Source organism: Solanum pennellii, chromosome 4 (assembly GCF_001406875.1).
Source record: "Solanum pennellii chromosome 4, SPENNV200".
NCBI classification, from domain to species: domain Eukaryota; kingdom Viridiplantae; phylum Streptophyta; class Magnoliopsida; order Solanales; family Solanaceae; genus Solanum; species Solanum pennellii.
In genome coordinates, this window is record NC_028640.1 from 45,934,714 (window position 1) to 45,935,528 (window position 815).

Sequence of the window (815 nt, forward strand, 5' to 3'; positions counted from 1 at the left end):
GGCCGGTGGGTGGTGGGTGGGGGTCAGGGATCGGGTAACAAAAATTAAAATTGATTTTTTTTTCTTTTTATAATTGTTGTTTTTCTAAAAAAAATGTAATTTAAAATTGGAGGAGAGTTTTGAAAAATGTTTTCCTTAATTTTTGAAGGGAAGTCATTTTCCTTAATTTTGAGGAAAACGAGTTGATTTAGATAACATTTTCCAAAACTTTTGTCCCAACCAAACATAAGAAAATTGGAAAACATTTTCCAGAAAATATTTTCCTTCATACCAAACACACTCTTAATCACAAAAATTCTCGTGACACGTTTGAAGTATAACAATCACAAAATAGAAAAATATTTCATTTAAAAAAAATAAACTCAGTCCCAGTCAAATTAATACAAATAAATAAAAATGATGGGAACGGAGTATATATTTTTTTCTTATTATTATTTTTAGGAGTTGTTTGGTGTAATGTACAAGATATAATAACTTTAAGAATAATATACAGAATTCTTTATCATGTGTTTGATTAGAAGTATTAGGCAGTTTAAAATTATTTATGCTACTTAGTGCCAATTTGGATTAAACTTACTTTTTGTTTTTATTTTTTGAATTTTAAGCACTCTTTTAAATTTTGTAGGTGTTTGGAAAGATTATAAAGTGTTTTTAAGCACCCATTTTTACGTCAAAAAAGTTTTAAAACAAGTCAAGTAAAAAGTAATGTATCATCTCTTGTAACTTTTTAGTAAGTTAAGTATACTTTATAATCTTATCCAAAAAAAAGCCCTTACATCTTAGTGATACAATAAATTATCTTTTATATATATATA